Here is a 6514-nt window from a genome sequence, read left to right as displayed (position 1 = left end):
CTAATAAAGACTGAACCCCTCCACACCCACACACACACACACACACACACACACACACACACACACACACACACACACACACACATTCTTGTTTTCATATCTGTGGGGCCCGTCCATTGACTTTCATTCATTTTTTGGTAATTTTATATCCTAACCCTGACCACAAACCCTAAGGCTACCATCACAGGTACCTTCCTGACCCTAAAACTAACCTAAACTCAATTCACACCTTGGTTCCAAACCCAACCCCCACACCCAAAATCAGCCTCTGAAGTTGTGGGCCCGAGGCTTTGGGCCCCACAAGGAGCATCCGGACCCCACTAGGCTGCGTTTTCCTTAAAACTGGGCCCCACAATGTAGGAAAAACAAGGACACACACACACACAACACACAGACTGAACAGGAAGTGTAAGCTGACATTCTTCTATTTTCCTTGGAATGCTCTAATCCAGCTTTAAATATTGTCTCAGTTTTTCTCCCTCACGTTTCAAAGTGGATCATTTTTTTCAGTTTGCAATTCTTCTCTTGATCATTTAAACGTTGTTCAGGGATTTAATGCTTGAAATTAATTTATATGAAATATGTTTTTACTTGTAGCCTAAACGCAGTTTAGATTTCTCTGGTCATTTTTGTGGCCCTCACTTCAAAATCCATTCCTATCAAAACTACTAACAAACACATATGTTGGCACAAGAGTGAAAAGTGTTTCATGTCATAAGAAGACTTTTCAAACCTCCATATTTTCTACGGGAAGTCGTTTGTGTCCGGGGGGTAAATTTTCGAGGTGGACTTGGTCTTAAATATAGTCAAAAGAAACTAAGTTTCCCACATTTCATCCAGAATATTTATTTGTAGTAGTCTTTTACTGAGTTATGTACTGAAACTGTTTAATTAATGAAATAATTATGAATCTCACATCCCTACAGTCTAATCTTACCTGTGACTGTTACATCTCGAGGAAATCAGGCCCATGACAAAGACACCTCCAAGCTCTACAGTACACACACTGTTCACCTGCACTGTAACAGTTAATCATGAATTAAATTCAGCGCATTTCACTATGAAGTATAATATTTAAATTCTATCCATCCATCTTTTTCTGCTTATTTGGGATTGTGTCATGGCGGCAGCAGCCTAAAGTTGAAAACATACTTCCTGCGAACTGCCGACGTCGGCACGGGTTGTCGCAGTTTAATGACGAAAATTATGTCACCGGGCTTCTCAGCGTCGTGTCGACAGTCCTTTTTGGCACAAACCCCCGGGAGAACTTTTTGACCTCCCTCCCTCACGTAATGTGTGATTGGTTCTTGGGCATTTGTTTGTGCTAAACTGAAAGCGCTCGGACAGACATAACAAAAGAAAAAGAAAAAAATACTTGCTTCTGACTAGAGCAGACTGTTTTAAAGATAGACAAACTGAGAAAAACTCATGCATGGTCGTGCTGAAAGCGCTATGCGCTGCATTTACTTCAACCACTCTGTAAAAAAAGGGGGAAAAATGACTTGCTCCCTGAGCCAACCAGGAAGCAGAGCTTTGTACCATGAAAAACTCATGAACGGAGATAACACAGATGTTGTGCATGGAGGAATCTGACTGATAAAAACTGTGGAGCTTTACCAGGACAGATGTGGATAAATACATCGGGCGAGTGAACTTTTTACTGTTTTGCTGTTGAGGGGAGAAATTTCATGCATTGACGTATGTTTACATGGGGGGGGGGGGGTCTCCGAGCTCGGCACAGGGTGTTGTAGGGACTATGAAAGGTCTGTGCGAAATTGACAGCCGAACAACCACGTGACCGTGCGTTGACCCATCGGCATCGGAGAGAGTATGTTTCCAGCTTAAGCAGAGAGACCCACACTTCCCTCTCACCAGTTACTTGGGCCAACTTCTCTGGGGAAATCCCAAGTTGTTCCCAGGCCAGCTGAGCCTCGCGCTGAGGTTGCACTGCGTAGAGGTGCGTCCCCCAGGTGGTGAATTGGGGATCCCTATTCCTGGTGTATAGGGGTGTGCCCAAATAAACTGAAAGCCGAATAGGGTACAGCGAACCAAAAGCAGCCGGGCAGATGGGGCTCCATAGCTTTGACAGGCAACCCACCTAGGAGAAGGAAAACTCTGATGTAAAACCCAGGTACCGTCAACACTCGTCAGTCGTCTACTCCTGGTGGATGGCAAGTTGACAAGACTTTTAAATTGAGCGGACAAGGGACCGGCCCCCAGTACCCAGTACCCGGTAGAAGGGGTTCTAAAATCTCCGGGGACCCAGCCATTGGGCACAGATGTTGCAGGTGGTCCTATGAGCGTGCCTCTGGCCTGTCTGGTTGGGAACCAGGCTGGATGGGCCAGTAATGTAGTGACTGGAACAACCTTTACTCTGGCCACAGGACCTGATGCTTATGTGTTGGGTCCAAGCAACCGGAGGGTTTAGTGCCCTGGGGCTCAGTGACGGTGATAGCTTCTGCCACTGCTGTCACTGTGTCTATAGTGAGTACCCAGTGCGAGTGTAGCCCCTTGACTGCAGCCCAGCGGGGAGTGGTTGGAGCCTCACAAGCGCTAGGGTCTCCAAGTGATAAGGACACTGACATGATATTGGAGTCCTCTGATGGAGAAAAGAATCCTAATCTCTGTAGTTTTAGGTATGATGGAATTTATACAGAGCAACTTGTATCATTGTAAAGATGCAAGTACATTGTTGTGTACCTGCCTTAGTAGGATGCATAGAGACATAGCATTGATCCAGGAACCTTGGATAGTTAAGTCTATGGTACGAGGCCTGGGATTCCCTGGGGGCACACTTCTATATGATGTGAAAAGCCACAGACCGAGAGCAGCAGTAGTCCTGACAAGAGGTGTAAGATACACTGCACATCGGGCTTTCCAAGCAGTTGCACCTAGGCTCTGGAATGCACTGCCCCAACTTATACGCAGCCTTGATTCTATTGATGCTTTTAAAAAACATCTGAAAACTTTCTTTTACAAACAGGCTTTTAGCTAGGTGTTTTTTTACTACTTATAGTCTTGTATGAATTGTAATGCTGTGGTGATGTTTTAATTTACTATTTTACTTTCTTGTTTTTATTCTGTTTTATGTGGAGCGCTTTGTGATTTTATGTCTATGAAAGGTGCTATATAAGTAAACTTTTACTTAACTTGACACTGCCCCACGTAACACTGCCCCACCTAACAACAGGTGATGCTGTAGCAGTGCAGTTGGACATTCAGGCAAATGGCGAATCCAGACCGATCATTGCAGCCTCTGTTTATTTGCCGTTTGATTCACAGCAGCCAGCTCCATCCCAGGAGTTTGTGGCAATAGTCGATTATGCTAAAGAAAAGGGCCTCCCAGTACTCATTGGTTGTGATGCCAATTCCCATCATGTGTGCTGGGGGAGCTCTGATATTAACCCTAGAGGCGGGTCTCTGTTAGAATACTTGCTGACAGAAGACCTGCTAGTCTTTAATCAGGGCAATGTACCTACCTTCCAAACTGTTAATAGGGAGGAGGTCATTGATATAACAGTCGGGTCTATGGAGCTGGTAAACAAAGTATGTGACTGGGAAGTATCCCAAGATGAAACTATGTCAGACCATCGACGAATTCAGTTTAAGCTGAAGATGGGGAAACCATACCCAGTCACTTACAGAAACCCAAAAAACACTGACTGGAATCTGTTTATTAGCAGTTTATCCCAGTTTTTTGTCACTTCAGTAGAAAACAAAACTAAATATTAGTTTATTTAGTTTATTTCTTCATCACCAGTGACTTTTTTGTCACTTCAGTAGAAAACAAAACTAAATATTAGTTTATTTAGTTTATTTATTTCTTCATCATCAGTGACTTTTTTTAAATGAAGAGAAAATAGAGACAGAGAGAAAAACAGAGAGAAAAGTAATTAGAATGATAGAAAGATTGAAATAGCCATTAGAAGTATATTAAATATACACCAACAAAACACAGGACCACACACCCAACATCTGTCCGCTCACCTGAAAAATAAATGGATAAATACATGGAGGGCATATACAGTATAAAAATACACACATACCCATACATACATGCCTACATTCATAAATATTGTCAGTATATACACACAGACATACTGTATATACACACTCAGTGACCAGTCAGAACCCCACCGGATCAGAACACCTGTCTGTGAGCTGTTGTGAACATGCGTGTATATACAAGATTTCTCCAATGGAATATTTAATAGTGACTGTGGAGGATCGGAGACCTAACCCCCAAGACACGAGGCAGACATAGGGAAGACCAGAGCCCAAGAGCCTAAGAGGGATCCCGAGCGCAGAGCACCAAGGGGCACCTGCACGGGCAGATCCACCCACCCACCCCCCAGATCAGACCATAGGGGAGAACTGGGAGAGTCCCCCCAGCGACCACACACACAGCCCCCGGGGCCAGCAGTGACAAGCTCATGGGCCCCATCGGCAAACTCCATACCAGAGCAGATCCAGGAAAGGGCACAGAGGTCCAGGCCCCCAGGGCGCACTCCCCTCCAGGCCAAAGCCCGACAGGTCCAGAGGCCCTGACCCCCAGCAGGCAGTCACCAGGCCAGGCCGGCACATACCCCAGCACCCAGATCCCGAGAACCCCGAGCACGCCGGCGGCCAGCCGCACACCCCACCGGGGGGCCGAGTAGCAGCGGGCCCCCAGATAAACCAGCAGTAGGGGCAGTCCAGACTGCAGCCTGAMAAATACCCAAACATACACAATCGCACCATCCCACCCTCATCCTCACCCCAACTCAATCAAAGACATACAAGTACACCACATTCCACTCATACCCCCGATACACACTCTATACCCCCCAGGTCCAGGACATGAGTCCATCCCCTATTGGAGTCAGCACACACCCAAACCCAGAAGGTAGACCCAATCATTCTGAGGTGGAGAGGAGCAGATAGCCAAGGCCCGGCCCGGGCCGCACCAGGATGCCCGGCCAGCCCCCCACCACAGAGAAGCCACACCCATGACCAGCCCACCACACTGCCAAAGACCAAGTACACAACCCAGCTGCCAACCCACCGGAACCCGGCAGCCACCCCAGCCAGGGGGCCACCCACAGGAACTAAGAGCCACACCTCAGGAGACCAAGCAGCACCAGGAAGGATGGAGAGCCAGCCCCGCCCCCGGCAACCATCCAAGCCCCGAGCCCACCCACAGCCCAGGACCGCACCTGGTGGTCTGTCCTTCTTCAGGACCCTCCCCAAATGGCAGTCGGGGAATGGGATGGGAATAAAGACCCTGACACCCACACCCACACCCCCAGATGTACTGTTGGTGCGTGTTGTTCTATAGAGTAATTAAAAAGGGAAAGAAGAAGAGGCAGAGGCCGGCGCTGTCCCAGTTTCCCCTCCACCACTACTCTAACCCAAAACCCTAAGTGTCTATATGCAAACCTTGGGGGGTGGGCACAGGCACAGGAGGCAAGAGTGGTGCCATCCAGCCACCTATAGCCATGAGTGCCCACCATAAGTTCCTATATGTGAATTTCATGAAAATTTTATGAGTGAATTCTAAGATGTACAATAAAATTTGGGGCCCAGGTGGTTATGGCAAATAGAAATGTAATATTGTTGCTCTTATAACACAACTGTGCCCCAAAAAAACCCTACATGAGTGAAGTTGAAAGTGAAGAGGATTGAGGTGTGCGGTGAGTGATGGGGAGAATAAGCTGAAGGAGCAAAATGCTCCCACAGGGAGTCAGCCCCCCCCGCTGGCCCCAGTAAGCCTTCCCTTTCACGAAACCCACCCAGGAAGACCAGCCCAACGACCTCTCCCTCCAGGCAAACCGCCAAGCCCACAGAAACCCAGACCATGGACTGATGGAGCCCTGAAGGCCACCAGAAACCGGGACCAACACCCCACCACCACCCAGAGCCACCCAGACCCCCAAAACCTGACCCCAGCCCCATAGCCGGCCCGCCGCCCAGAGAGGCCACTGTTCCTCAGCAAGGACAGCCCGGCCAAGAGCGCCCACCCAACCGCCGACAGAGCAAGGGGGCACCCAGGGCGAGCCCCCGCCACAGCAAGGGGGCCAACCAGCCGGCCCAGCATGAACCCCAGCCACCACCATCTGCCACCAACCCAATCCCCACCCCAGAAGACATACTACACCCACGCCAACATTCGGGTCACTATCAGAACATATAACACAAGGACACCCAGGCTGGGTCGATCCCCCTCCCCACTAGCTCCATGTCACGCCCCCAGCCAACCCTACTCCCCAGCCCATGAGAACCGCAGACCACCAGCGCACCGGAGGCACAGCCAGGGAACCGGACCAGCGACCCATGACCACCGCTACAAACTACCCGAGGGCCCACATGCAGCCACCAGAAGACCTCCCCCAAAACCACCAAGGCCCTCCACAGAGCGAGAGCAGCATCACCCCCGCTCCGGAACCCCCGGCGGCCAGCCCCCAAGAACCCACCAACCTCCCAGACCCCAATACACCCACACCAGCCTCAATGCCCCAATAGGTCCGATCCCAAA

This window comes from Austrofundulus limnaeus, unplaced genomic scaffold (genome assembly GCF_001266775.1).
Source record: "Austrofundulus limnaeus strain Quisiro unplaced genomic scaffold, Austrofundulus_limnaeus-1.0 Scaffold428, whole genome shotgun sequence".
Lineage (NCBI taxonomy): Eukaryota > Metazoa > Chordata > Actinopteri > Cyprinodontiformes > Rivulidae > Austrofundulus > Austrofundulus limnaeus.
Note: the sequence above shows the minus strand (reverse complement) of the source record.